The 13,984-nt window shown below is 39.0% G+C and overlaps 1 protein-coding gene across 1 annotated transcript in view; it reads right to left on the reverse strand.

Annotated features, from left to right (window-relative positions):
* The window catches only part of BTBD9 (BTB domain containing 9), a 381,962-nt gene that overhangs the window by 196,964 nt on the left and 171,014 nt on the right, over positions 1–13,984 (reverse strand). The gene's annotated exons all lie outside the window — the stretch shown is intronic.

Below are 13,984 nucleotides of genomic sequence, written 5' to 3' on the forward strand. Positions count from 1 at the left end.
TCTTAGATATGAAAGCCAAAGCACAAGCAAGCAAAGAAAAGAATAGATAAATTGGACTTCATCAAAACTAAAACTTTTGGGCCAGCCCTGGTGGCCTAGTGGTTAAGTTCAGCGCACTCCACTTCAGCGGCCTGGATTTGGATCCTGGGTGCAGGCCTACACTACTTCTCTGTTAGTGGCCATGCTATGGCAGTGGCCCACACAAAAAAAAAGAAAAAAAGAGGAAGATTGGCAATGAATATGAGCTCAGGGTGAATCTTCCTCAGCAAAAAACAAACAACCCCCTCCCCCAAATAATAAACCTTAGTGCTTCAAAGGACATTATCAAGAAAATAAAAAAACCTACAGAATGGGAGAAAACTATTTCTAAATCGTATATCTGATAAGGGTCTAGTATACAGAACATGTAAAGAACCCTTAAAACTCAACAGTAAAAAGACAAATAACCCAATTAAACAATGGAAATAAACAAAGAACGAATAACTCAATTTAAAAATGGGCAAAGGATATGAATAAGACATTTCTCCAGAAAAGATACACAAATACTCAATAACACATGAAAAGAGGCTCAACATCACTAGTGACCAGGCAAATGCAAATCAAACCACAATATGATGCCATTTCATAACCATTAGGATGGCAATAATCAAAAAAATTCTGATAATAAGTGTTGGTAAGGACGTTGAGAAATAAGAACCATCACACACTGAGAGTGGGAATTTAAAATGATGCAGCTGTGAAAAACAGTCTGTAAGTTCCTGGAAAAGTTAAACAAAGTTAGCATAGGACCCAGAACTTCTACACCTAGGTATACAGGCAAGAGAACTGAAAACATATGTTCACACAAAAAGCTGTGCATAAATGTTTATAGCAGCATTATCTGTAATAGCCAAAGGGTGAAAACAACCCAAATATCCAAAAATTGATGAATGGATAAATAAAATATTGTATATCCAGGCAATGGAAGATTATTCCATCATAAAAAAGAATGAAGAGCTGAAACAGGCTACAACACAGATGAACCTTGAAAACATTATTTTAAGTAAAAGAAGTCAGATACAAAAGGCCAAATATTGTATGATTCCATTTACATGTCCAGAATAGGCAAATCCATAGAGAGAGAAAGTAGAATAGTGGTTGCCAGGAGTTGCGGGCAGTGGGTAATGGGGAGTGACTGCTTGAGCACAGGGTTTGTTTGGGGCTGATAGAAATGTTCCATTAGATAGTGGTGATGGTTACACAACCTTCCGAATATACTAAAAACCACTTAATGGTACACTTGAAAATGGTTGATTTTATGGTATGTGTGTTACATCTCAATAAAAAAATAATTCCTAAAAAAGGTAGCTAACATAAATCTATTCCTTTAGAGAACTAGCCCATTTTCACCCCTCAGCAGACTTAGAGAACAAGTGCTCTTTACTTACCACGGAACAATTTTTGTGAGTCTTTAACATTTTAAAATAGCGGTAGGCCCAGCTGAGTAAAGTCACTAGATAAAGAAATAGGATAGACAAATTTGCACCTTATCCTGCACAGTCCCAAAATAGAGGATGCATTCATTACTGACGGCACAGCTAGGACAATGGGAGACGAGTCAGACATTTAAAAACTGAAAGATTCAGCCCAAAGCAAGTCAATAAAAAACACAACAAACCCCGACACTACTGAACACGCCCCTGAGCCTGCATGGGAGCTCATTCTGCCAAAAACCAAACTCAAAACAAACACCAAGATTCTGGGGAGGGCAAAGCTCAAAGGAGCAAAAGCATTTCGACTTGTTACCAGCACATAAGGGAAAATAAACAGATGTGTTTCATTCTGGGCTCGTTATTATCAAATTGGCCCTGGCCAGCAGGGGATAAAAGCAAAAAGGTAGAGCTTGGCTCCAGAGTGGCCCTCACTTGAAACACCTCTACCTCAATTAATTCTCTCAGAAAAGAGGCAAACTCAGAAATCTCTTCAGATTAGAGCCCTGGCCCTTTTCTTTCAGTGTTTTAAAATTCATACTGGGAAGCAGCAGAGGCAGGAAATATCGCTATAATCACTGAGGCCGTTAGTGCTTGTTGTCAATCCTTACAAACCGATCCTGGTCAGATCCCCACCTCTAAACAATCAGAAAGAATCAAAGTCACAATGTGAGTCTCAGGAACAAACACAAAATTGCCCGATGGTTGTGGCTCTGCCTTGTGCAATTCTAGGAGTGTACTGTGGGTCTCTGGCTGCTGGCCAGAGCGCTACACAGAAAGCCTTTGTCTGAGGAAACCCCTGTCCCCTCACAACTGACCTGGGCAGCGCTGTCACTACATGTGATCACCTGCTTTGAACCTTTTAAAGAAAACAGATGCCCTATAACTGAAGATAATTTGGAAATTGGCACAATAGTTAAAAAAATAAACCCAATTGGACAGTTGTTGTAGGCCTCCTGCCAACTTCTGGTTTCTTGCCATACAGACTAATGATTCCTGTCATTCACTTAGAAAAAGAACAGCTTTTAAAAAAGCCCAATCGCCATGACCTAAAAACAGCACCCTCACATCAACACATGAAAACTTACAGGAAAAATGGGATTCAAATTCAGAGGCTTAATGTATGCTCTAATATTGAAGCTATAATGAGTAATAAGTCCCTGCAAAAACACATATTAATCATCTTATAGGTCCTGTTGTAAAAAAGAAAAAGAAAACAGTGTTGCATTCCCAGTGCAAATGATATATTGTTTTGTGACTGCACCTTCAAATTATTTTATCCAGATTTGTTCTATAATTTCTTAGAACTGAATATCCTTAAATAAATAGAAGTCAGTGCAATCAGGAAAAGTAGCCACAAAGCCTACCTGAGTTTCCATATTATAGTCACAAATATTCTAGTGATCTTTAAGATGCTAAACAATTTGGCATTTAGACTAATGCTACATATCACATGTGTGCAAGAGTTACAAATTAAATTCTTAAAAAGCTTCTGGGGGAGTAAGAGCTTGGCGGACATGTTGGGCACCAGTGGTAAAGTAAGGGGATTTCAGAGCTCAAAAAGTGGGGAGAACGTAGAGAGCTATGGCATCAGCAGAGAGATGATGAGTATGCTACCCTTCAGGTGGGCTAACATTTAGACCTTTCAACCAGGATGTGAGCTTAGATCCAACAGGTGTTCACAGATCCTCTGGTAAAGGACAGGGGAAAACAAGGAAAGAAACTCTTTGTAACTCTGTGGGAGGGTGATCTAGCACCTTCTTACAAATCGCTGGCTCCAACAACGCTCTAATATGTTTACAGTCCAGAGACAGTAACTGTAAGGAACGTCAGCACAGCCCAGAGGGAAAATTCTTTGCCCAGCTATAAGTACTGTTGGAATTTTGACCTACAGGCTGAGAATTGATTAAAAAAAAGAAAACAAAAAACCCTCCAAATTCTACTATCATCAAGTTTAAGCAAGTCCCACATCACAGTGTATAGGAATATACATACATTATCATTCCATTAAGTTTCTTGTCAGTGTATAGGAATATACATACATTATCATTCCATTAAGTTTCTTGTCAGCAATGACACTTGGAAAGGCCTCTTAGATCAGGGAATTAAGTTTTCTTACATTAAGGACTAGGCATTCCCAATTCCAGAGAGTTCAGTGGAAGTAGAAGGATTTGGAAAATAATTTTCTCATATCCCTACTCTCAAAAACAATGTCAGAAGATTAAAGGACTGACTCTGGATGTGTGATCTCACTGAGCGGAATGACACTGGGAGGAGTCAAGTTTCTAAATGCATCCTATCATCCGAAATCAGTGTCACCTGGTGAGGGAGGTAGGACAGGTACTCTTATCATCTTGCTCAAGTAAGCTCAGTGACCAGTCTGAGAAGAAGGATTCACACAGCTAATAAGTGACAGAGCCAGGTCCAGAAATGAAGTCTTCAGAGTCCAAATTCCTTGTTCTGTTCCTGCTACCTGACTGCCTTTTGTAAAATAAACACAAACATAACCAAGGGTGCAGAGATAGGAGTGTAAACAAAAAGTGGAATAAAAATCTGTGTTGCATCTGAGTATTTCTCAAATAGATTTTCATCTTATTTTCTGACAGGTCTGGAAAATTATTTGATGACCACACTTTAACTGTTTAAACTTTTATTTTCATTTTGAATCCAACTTGTAATACATCTGTTGATCAAATAATGAAACAAAATTGCCAGAGATTAAGCAATGAGTTGTTTTCAGTAAATTTCAATATTTGTTCCCAGTCCAATTCAAATGGTAGCTTTCAGAATGAGCCCAAATTGAAAGATCATTTCTGAGCAATAAGAGAGGAAGCCTTTGGTGGGGGATCAATTTTGAATTCTGGTTCTTTGAAACTTTATGTTCAAGACCAATTAACCACAGGTATGTTTATCCTTTCCGATGCCTGTGCACAGGCCTGGCTATGCATGAACCAGGACAGGGAGCAGACCAGTCACAGTGCCTCCTGTGTGCAATCTGCAGCATCCCCTTGAGTAGCCTGGCTGGGGTTCTGAAGAATTCCAGTCATGCACTTAAAGCCATTTTCTCAATGTGCTAAGACTTCAGTTCTAATTTGGGGAAAGGGAGATAGGTTGGATAGTTAAATGTGAGGAAATATGCAGGATAAAATCAGTTAACGGAATTGTTTTCAATAAAAAGCAAAATAATATTTCATTTTCCCAGGGTATTTTCACAATGTTTTCCTATGTCCATGGCTACAAGATAATCAATAGGAAACCTTGAAAAAACTATGCAAAAAAACTATGGATCCAATTAGAAGATTAACAATATCCATGATGCTTGACTACCCACCTGGATTGAGTCAAGAACCCCTGCATTCAGGGAACTGAAAGGGCCCACTCTGACGTATGACCAGATGTATGATCACAGGAAAGCTACCTTCTGCTGTCTTTTTGGAGATGATTATTTTTTTCCCCCCAGAAAAGAAGTCCCAACAAAACAGCTAATACATAACCTAAAAGTAAGCTTCTACTCATTCACACTTGAAGGCCATGATTTAAAATTATGGCATCTAAGTAGTGGGTGAACATGCTTCCTTCCCTATGGTGGCCTTGTGGACAGGAATAGTAGCCAATTTCTATCACTGCCACTTGGGAATCTCTGTCTCCAACGGCGGTCCCCGCCATGTGCTCTGTTGAGTTGAAAGTTGTGAGATAACCTGAGAGACAATGCAACAACCTATGTATTTTCCAACTTTTTGTTTAATATTCTCACATTCTCTTCTTGCTTTTGCCCACTTACCCTATGCCCAAAGGTTAACTGCATTGAAGCTTGAAGAATCCAAAGCTCTGTAATGTACATAGGGAGATGGGCCCACCAAACTTTGTTTTTCTTCTGCCGAGCTTGAAATAATTCTTTTTTTTTTCCTGCTTTTTCTCCCCAAATCCTCCCAGTACATAGTTGTATATTTTTAGTTCTGGGTCCTTCTAGTAGTGGCATGTGGGATGCTGCCTCAACATGGCCTGATGAGCAGTGCCATGTCCGTGCCCAGCATCCGAACCGGTGAAACCCTGGGCCACCAAAGGGAAGCATGCGACTTAACCACTTGGCCAACGGGCCAGCCCTTGAAATAATTCTAAGACTACTACATTCACACCTTAGCCCTGTGTCAAGAGATACAGTCATGAGAGTAATTACGTCTGCATATTGGCTTAACAAGAAAAGTTCCTGAAAAAACGGTTTAACATACAGGCTATAAATACACCTAAGAAAACAGTTTCTATATAGAATCCATAAAGAAAAGAGGGATGTACGCAAAGAAGAGACAAGTTTTATTTCCTAAGTCTTTCTGACAACAGGATTTCCAATTACTTTTGTTTCTACCACTCTTTCTCTGAAACTAAGCCTAAAGGTAGGAGCATTTTTACACCCTCTCTCGCGGCCACCCTAGCCATTCTCATCAAACACAGAGCCCAAAGCAAGTATGGAGAGAGAAAGAGATACGATGTTCTATTGCTGTGGGTACTACTGCAGGTACTGATGGTGCTGGAAAAAAACAGCTATCTAGACAACTAGCCAACAGAGAAAAGTCCGGTGGCCTATAATGTAAAGTGAATTACCTTAATTCCTTAATCTGCAGCACCATGGCATTACCTTCCTGAGATGGTCTGTAAAGGTTTAATAGGTATTAACTAATTTTGAAATGGAAGATAATGCATAAGATAGAGTAGCCAGCAGTTTTTACAATTCTTACCTTGAATCTTAAAAAATATTTCTAAAATACAGAAAAACAGATGCTCATAACTATTGCTTACTTTTCGGTTTAAGAATTTCTTGAAAAGGCTATCTCTAGAATATGTGACCTTATGGGTGGTTGCATGTGTGTGTGATTTCCTGAGTATAAAACAAAAAGCAAGGCATAACTCAAACTAATTCATCTAGTCATCTCCTTACAGTAAACCCAATTCCATAATTTTTAAGCTCTGAAGCTAAACCATTACATTTTCTGGGCTATAGCACATCAATGAGTTTTTATTAAAAAACACTGTCATTTTCTTTGCTCTAAGAAATTGATGATTTAAAAAATACGAAGGGTTTTTATTTGAATATTTTTGTATAGCTGATAAAGTCCAAAACATCTGTCTTTTTATCTTGAAATTAGAAACAAAACTTGAGTCAATGAAAACAGTCTCAAAAACTTAATTTTTTTATTCCATGAAACTGAAAAGTGTGTCACACAGGATTTAAAAACAAACAGTTCTAAAACATTTCTTTCATCGATAAGAAAATATCAAAATGCTACCTGGTCATATATCTACTACAAATTAATGTCTTCAGTGAGGAAGTTCTTTACAATATTATTGAATAACTAACTTAAAGATGCAACAGGGAAAATGTCATTTCATTAAATCATATACAACTAATGAAAACAGTTCCCAGCATATATCTCCAACCCAACCTCTCTCCCTTGACACCTGCCCACGTTCTAAGTGTCGGCCAGTTAAGCTCTTCAAATTCAACCTGGCCCAAACTGAGGGGCAACAACGATTAAGAAAGAACATGGCATAAAAGCACACTTGAATACATGGAAAGACATACTATGTTCTTGAAAAGAAAGACTCAAAATCATGGATATCACTACTCTTTAATTCTTAACTTAATAATATCCCAACACAAATACCATCAGCTCCCTTGCCCTCCCCTGGAATTTGACAAGTTGATTTTCAGGCTAATTTGGAAGGGCAATCAAGCACGAACAGTCAGGAAAACCTTGAAAAAGAAGAGTAGATACTAAAACATATTAGAAAGCCTTTATAAATGAAATAACATGCTATCAGCACACGAATACACAGCTCAATGGAATGGAGTAGAAAATCCAAGATATGGAACCAAATTGCATATGAAAATATATGCGTATTATACAGTACAGGCAACGTCTCAGATCAAGGGTTGGAAAAGATTTGCCTTTTCACTAAGTAGTGTTCGGTTAACCCTCTTCATACCACACACTAGGATAAATTTCTAATAAATCAGAGATTTAATATAAAAAATGAAAAAAATATTAAGTACGAGGAAAAAAATGGGTAAATTCCTCTACATCCTGGAAATGGAGAAATGTTTCCTAAGTGACTCAAAATCCAGCAGCAAAAAGGAAGAAGACTGGTAAATCTGATCACATGAAAAACAAATAAAATTCTACATAGTAAAAAAAAAAAACTCCACAAGCAAAATATAGGTACAATTGAGAACAATATCTGCAACTCCTATCGCACACTGAGGTTAGTATTCCTAGTATATAAAGAACTCCTAAAAACAAATAAGGACCAAAACTTGTGTAGGAAACTGGGAGAGAGAAACTGAGCAGATTTTACAGAAGAAGAATTGCCAAGCATGCCTAAAACATGAAAACATGCTTAACTTCCCTCCTGATGAGAGGAATAAAGATCTCTCATCAACTAGATTTCCAAAAGTCTGAGAAACATACTCTGTTGGCAAGGTTGTGTGGAAAGAGGCCCTCTCCTACACTGCAGGCAGGAACCGCATTTGAGGGGACATTTCAGGGAGGGGATGAGGTCTTGCTACTATGTGACAGGGTACTGTCACCGTGAAACCAGCAGCCATTTCAGCTATATAAAAAACTCCACAGTTGGAACCTTCATACACTGTTGGTGGGAATGCAAACTGGTACAGCCACTATGGAAAACAGTATGGAGATTTCTCAAAAAGTTAAAAATAGAAATACCCTATGACCCAGCCATCCCATTACTGGGTATCTATCCTAAGAACCTGAAATCAGAAATCCCGAGTCCCTTGCACCCCTATGTTCATCGCAGCATTATTTACAATAGCCAAGACGTGGAACCAACCTACATGCCCAGAAACTGATGATTGGATAAAGAAGATATGGTATATATACACAATGGAATACTACTCAGCCATAAACAAAGACAAAATTGGCCCATTCGCAGCAACGTGGATGGACCTCGAGGGTATTATGTTAAGCAAAATAAGCCAGTCAGAGAAAGACGAACTCTATATCACTCCACTCATAGGTGGAAGTTAACATATTGACAAGGAGATCTGATCGGTGGTTACCAGGGAAAAGGGGGGGTGGGGGGAGGGCACAAAGGGGGAAGAGGTGTACCCACAACATGACTAACAATAATGTACAACTGAAATCTCACAAGGTTGTAATCTATCATAACATCAAAAAAAAAAAAAAAACTCCACAGTTGGAAATTTTGTAAACTGCCTTAGAAATTCCCAACCAGCCACTGCACATAGTTGTATACAACAGGTATGTACAACTCCAAGGGGCAACTTTCACATGGGCTGTATAAAGCGGTGCCCACTGGGATCATTCAATGTATGGCCCTGCTAGCAACTGCCTAACCCTTAGGAAATCATTTCTTCCTAACAAACTCTTATTTTGATTCAAATTAAGTTTCTTCCTTCCCTCCTTTACTCTCCCTCCACCCCCTCCTTCCTTCCTTCTTTTCTTTTTCTTAACTAGTCCTTCAGGAAGGACAAGAACATCTCTCTTTTAAAAAGGATTCTTTCTCTCCAGCCACATGGCTCAAAATAGGAACGGCAAACTGCAATGTTCTTGTGGGGGACAGGGGTGGAGGCCAAGGGCTTACTGGAGAGCACAAACTTACACTCACTGAAACCAAGGGGAAATGCAGATTGGTGTTGACAAAGTTTCCTATTTTTTAAGAGCAGCTGGTGATTTGCATTTTTCATGAGAAATTATCCAATTTTTAAAAGCTAACATCTAACTCAGATTTCTCTACACTGTACAGGCCAAACAAAAATTCCACTGTTAACCTCCAGTTTGTAAGCTCTATTTTAAATCTTATTCAGGGGGCATATTTTTCAACCAATTAATCATCTGGGTTGTTCTTCTCTAGCCCAGTCAGTTACTCACCACTTGTCAAAATACAGAGATCAAAACGGGACATGATGTTCTAAGAATGTGATGCAATTGGTGCACAGTGTGACATCTTAGTTTTACATGTCATTTTCCTGTATAAACATTCTAGGATCTTATTCTTTGAAAAGAAGAAAAGAAAAGGAGTAGTGCACCATCCTATGCTGGAACTTGCCCACGGTCACAAAACTACTACTTATTATTATTAAACAGAGTTCAGATTAGAAGCCAGCTCCTTTGATGCCTGATTCAGCCCTTCTGCCCAGTGAACTTGGAGAAGTTCCCCATCCATAAAATGGGAATAAAAATATAGTATCTACTTGACAGGACTGTCGATGAAGATTGAATGATCTGATATGTGTAAAGTGTCCTGCACAATTCCTGGCACACAGACAAACTTACAAGACAAAGTGACTAATACTGATTGTTATTGTAGCTACCATGTCAGCTATGTGCACATTTAACATACACACAATACAGAATACCTCCAAAAGTTTCACCAAAGTTTAGGTGTTACATTTATTACCTTCTTTTTTTGTTTATGGCTTGTCTATCACTGAAGACTTAACAACTGACTAAAAATTTGCCATTTGCAAAAACACAGTCATTGCTATTCAGTGCCCCGTGCTTGTCAAGGTGCTTATTTTAAGTGGATTGTTTGATGATATGTTGTAATATCTTCCCTGCTATCTGGAATGGGAAGACATCTGTAATTACGGGGGTCATCCAGAAGCTATTCTCTAGTTTTTTACAGCTGTCTTTGTGTTCCATGGCATCTCAAAAATAACAGCTAATAGTGATTCTACCAATAAATTTTACTAATTCATTGAATAATAGAGGATGCAAGTCACAGGGCACTGCTGATCTGAATTCATCATTTTATCCCAACCATTTATTATTTTAAAAAAAACGTTTTCTCAAATCTATATCCTCCCTCTGGTTACTGCCCTTTCTCTTTTCTTTCCTTCACATCAATCTCCACTTTCCCTCTTCCCATTTATTCCTCAGCGTGCTGCCATTGATATTCTACCCCCACCACTCCCACTGAACCTGCTTAGATATTTTTCAGTCCTGCTGACTGCTGTGCATTCTTCTGTGACATCATTCTTTCCTTTTATTCTTCCTGCTTCTTCCTATGCTCTTCATCAGTATCTTTGTCTTTTATGCAAGGTCTTCTTCCTCTATTTTGTCCCTTAAACACAGGTGTTATCCAAGAGTTTCACCTGGCCTTCTCTTGTTCTTATTCCATATACCTGTCCTAGGCAATCTTATGCTTAATCATGACTTCAGCTACTACCCTTAAAGTAAGAATACCCAAATAATTACTAATCTCCAGACCCACACTTTCAACTGCCTACTAGACATTTTCCCTGGAAGGTTCCAGAGGCAGTTTAAACCCCAAATATCTAAGATAGAAATTATCAACTTAATGCTCCCATCCCAAACTTTTTCCTTTCAAATCTACACAGGTACTTGTGGTAGGCAGAACAATGTCCCTGTGCCAAAGAAGTCCATGTCCCAATTCCCAGAACCTGTGAATAGATTAGATTACTGGAAAAGAGGGATTAAAGTTGCTAATCAACTGACTGAGATAGGACCATTCTGGATTATCTGGGTGGGACCAATGTAAACACAAAGGTCTTAAAATGTGGAAGAGGAAGGCAGAGATACAGAGTCGGAGAGATGCAGTGTGAGAAAGAATCAACCAGCCACTGCTGGCTTTGAAGATGGAAGGGGTCCATGAGTCAAGGAATGTGGGCAGCCTTTAGAATCTGGAAAAAGGAACACACACAAAAAGGTTTCTCCCCTAGCACCTCTAGAAGGGAACACAGCACTGGTGACAACTTGATTATAGCCCAGTGGGACCCATTTGAGACTTCTGACTTCCAGAAGTGTAAGACGTGTTTGTCCTGTTTTGAGCGATTAAGTTTGTGGTAACTTCTTACAGCAACAATAGGAAACTAATCCGACAGCCAAGGCAGAGGCTAAAGAGCTACCCTCTACCTTCTAGTCAATTACTCCCTAAGTATTACTGCATTTACCACCTCAATAACTTTCAAATCCAATTCCTCTTCTTCATCCCTATTACCACAGACTCATCCCATTTTATCTGGACTACGATCACAGTTTCCTACTGGTTTTCTCTCTTTAGTTTGGCACTCTCATCCAACTTCATTCTTATTCATTGATACTTGCTGCCTGCCAGAGGAGTCCTCAAAAAAAAAAAAAGAAGGAAAAAAGCATCCCTCCCCTGAGCATATTTCTTCAAATGGCTCCTCAATGACTTCAGGAACAAGTCCAAATACCCTAGCAGGGCCTATAAAGCCCTATCAGAATACAGATTGGCTATATGGAGCATTAAAAATTGCTGGGGACTAAACATTGCTAGAAATGAAAGAGATGGAGGAAAACGACACTGAACAGAATTCCAAAGTACCAAGCACTGTATTCAGTTGGAAGAAAACACTGGGATGTGTAAAAGGTGGGGATGGGTTAAACCCGCAAGGGACATTCTTGAGTGACACAGATAGGTGTTGAATTGTCATCTATGAAAGGTCTGTGCTTTTAACAACAGAGCATGGCTGGGAGGCTCTGCAATCTGTGACACAGTCACCAGAGGGCTCAGTGCTTTCCCTCTATAGGCTTCAGCATCTTTAGCGCTTGGGTTGGCCTCACCTGGCTGGGTCTGGTGCCCGCTCTCGACCCTTCCACTGCCTGGCACACTCTATTGCTGCACGTGTCTCACTGAGATGAAAGGGCTGATTGTTTTTTCATCTATTTCCTCTGCCTAGAATGTAACCTTTTTGAGGGTGAGCCTTTGTTTTATTCATTTCTGTGCCCCAGTATCTCATAAAGTGTTGACAAATAACTGATATTCAAACATTTGTTGAATAAACAAATGAGTATACGAATATTAGCTTTACTTGACTTTTTCATTTTCCCACAATACGAGTAACATTTGTTTTAGGTAACTAATCTTCACAGCTTACTTTTTTCCCAAAGGGGAAATGAAAAAAAAAGGAAAACCTTTTAAAAGTCATTTATTAGCTTTTTACCATGGGAAAAGAAAGCAGCTGAACAATGTACCCTAGAACTCTTCCCTGCTATAATTGAAGAATGCTTTTTTCTATTATCATTTATGTCTTTGCTTATGGCCCATAAAGAGTCAGATTTAACTGCATTGAAAATTTAAGGGAAAAATATAAAGGATCTTGATGAAACAAAAGTGTTGGTATGAGATGAGCCTTCCAAGGGAAATAAATTACACAAAATCACTCTTTCTAACTCTAAGTATACGGAGAAATATGTTTAGGGTTGCACAACTACCATGTAAATGTATTAAGACCCAAATGCAGAAATTGGCCTAATTGTATATAAGACTGTCCATTTACAAATCAGACAGTCTGGACTTACCTACCCAAGTGTATTCTGGTCTCTTTCTCTTCTCCATCTCTACCACTCCCAACACCTCCCACCCCTACCTCTAAAAAGGGGATGGAGGGTAGGTGAGGAGGAGGAGAGAGTGTGTAATGTGTGTGAGCGGTGTAAGTGAGACAGTGAGTTTCCCAGTTGTTACAGGAGATCCTTAGGAAAATGGAGCCTGAAATTTCCCAGGTCTCTCTAGAGTAATGATTTTCCTCCTTCAGGCAGTATTTCTCAACATGTTTTTCATTATCATACCCCCTAAGGAACTTTTTTAGACAATTTTTTCCCCTAAGTGCCCCCTTCATGAAATTTCAGTAGCACAACTACATATTTCTTTACGTACTGTATATGTATCTGTGCTTTACACATAAAAAGAGTAAGATCTTTTTGACCTAAGAGCCAATTTTCACCCCTGTGGGGCGACATCTCCCTGGTTGAGAACACCTGGACTAGAGGGTCTGAATATGATAACTGCTGTTCCTAGGCAAGGTGGCCAGAGATCACTAAGCCCATACTTATAAAATAGCTATGTGTCTACACTGAAAGGAAATAAGTGAGATGAATTTCAAGCATGGAACTTACCTTTATTTAGGAATACCGCTAGTTTACTCTTTTAGTAAACTATATATTTCATAATCTTTTTCGATGGCATTTCTGTCTCTTGACTTAAGATCTATTGAGATTATACCTGGTTGAGTTCCAATGTGACAGAGCCCCATGTTCTCTGTTTGCCCTCTCACCATCATGATGCCCCAGGGGGATTCTGTTGGGGGGAGGTTATGAGTAGATTTAATTTTTGCCTGCAGTCTCTTTTCCTAAGAAGGGCTATAGAAAAGGGTCAGGACACCATTTCATTTGCTGATTATCCTTCTGGGGAGCTGGTCATGGGCAAAACTTTCCATATCCATTCCTATTACCAAGTAAGCTCCATCAGTTCTCGGGTCAGAGATTTCAAACTCTTGAAGAATCCTACTTCCAAATGATGAATGTACAAAGAAAATGTGGCGTATCTGTACAATGGCATATTATTTGGCCATAAAAAGGAATGAAGTACTTATCAGAACATGTATCTTGCTACAACATGGTTGAATCTTGAAAACATTACACTACGTGAAAGAAGTCAGCCACAAAATACCACATATTTTATGATTCCATTTACATCAAATATTCCAAATAGGC

Source organism: Equus przewalskii, chromosome 19, assembly GCF_037783145.1.
Source record: "Equus przewalskii isolate Varuska chromosome 19, EquPr2, whole genome shotgun sequence".
NCBI lineage: Eukaryota > Metazoa > Chordata > Mammalia > Perissodactyla > Equidae > Equus > Equus przewalskii.